The 1,457-nt window shown below is 36.6% G+C and overlaps 1 protein-coding gene across 1 annotated transcript in view; it reads left to right on the forward strand.

The window, feature by feature from the left end:
- LOC116700271 (heterogeneous nuclear ribonucleoprotein A/B) overlaps positions 1–1,457 on the forward strand; it is an 18,954-nt gene that overhangs the window by 6,940 nt on the left and 10,557 nt on the right. The window lies entirely within an intron of this gene.

Here is a 1,457-nt window from a genome sequence, read left to right on the forward strand (position 1 = left end):
AACCTGGCAGCACCAAAGCCAAAAATTAACACTACTGGATTATTTAAAAAAAAAAAAAAGGCGCGGTCAGCCAAGAAATGGTCCAGTGAACTTAAGGACTTTTGTTTCAGTTTGGCTAAATTATCCAGGCACCTCATTTGAACGTTATTTCTATGCTAATTTAAGAATAACTTGCCAAACCAGAGCTTGCTGATGACGTGTTAATCATTTTTCTACCAGTGAAAAAACTGAAGTCATAAATTTATCACCTGTTGATGAGGTAGATTAACTATTTGTCTGAAGGTATGCTGGCTTCCAATTCTTTTAAAGTTTTGCCTTTATTTTCATGCTCCTCCCACTGGGAGTCTGTCAAAGGTTTTTCTATAGGGCTCTGGCCTTTTAACCGGTTACCATAACAGTAAATATCAAAAATAAACTCTTAAATGACTCCAGAGTTTTCCAACGACTGAGGCAGTCATGCAGTCAATAGTTTTCAGATATTTGTTCCTGTTTTGAAGTGAAATTTGAGGCTGGATCACATGAAGAAAGGCAAGGAAGCTGAACTCCCATCGGCTGTTCATGGTTGAACATCCCAACATTGAGTTTTGTAGCTGATGGGCTCTACGTGAAATAAACTCTTCTGCTGACCACAGGCTGACAGCTCTGTGTACGTCCGTATGATTGGATTAACACAACTTAAAAATGTTTGCACTCATGTAAATAACAGCAGTGTCTTAAATTACTATTGCGACCACAGCACTGTTGCATGTCTTCACTACATTTATTCATTTTAGCCCCACGTTCTTCTCTGTTTCAAACCTCAGGAGGCTTTGCAGAACCCAGAGAAACTTTAAAACACAACGTTAAATGGAGACCTAAAATATGTAACATTCAGGTTTTTCCCATAAGTTCAGCTTTACTTACTTCATTAGTCATAGTTAACACAAGGTCAACGGTACATTGCAATACATTGGACGACTGAATGGGTCAACTCAGCAATAAAAACACTAGCCATATAAACATGAAATAAGATAAAAAAGGAATATGTTAGATCAGATGGAATGACAGATACAAAATAAAGTGTACGTGCATAAATGACACAAAGGATAGTGTGTAAACGTAAGTAACAAGTTCATCCAACAGTGTTGCACAGAAAAAAAGTCATGAGATGTGGGATATGAAAGATAGATACATAAAAATATATAGCACTACATGAAAAAAAGGATTTGTGTGTGATTGACAATTGTATACTAATATGTAAACAGTTTTGCACAAAGGATATGCAGCAGTAAACGTTAAATAGCAGCAGTTATATATAGTTTATTCATATAGTCTTGATGCATTGTTAGACACAAAAGCCCACCTCTGAGAATAGGTGAAATTATGATCATGGCGCCCAGCGTGGCAGACGTGTTTGCTATAGATATTGTGTGTATATTGTGTACATTTTTATATTGTGGGAAACGTTGCAACTTAAG

Source organism: Etheostoma spectabile, chromosome 13, assembly GCF_008692095.1.
Source record: "Etheostoma spectabile isolate EspeVRDwgs_2016 chromosome 13, UIUC_Espe_1.0, whole genome shotgun sequence".
Classification (NCBI taxonomy): Eukaryota; Metazoa; Chordata; class Actinopteri; order Perciformes; family Percidae; genus Etheostoma; species Etheostoma spectabile.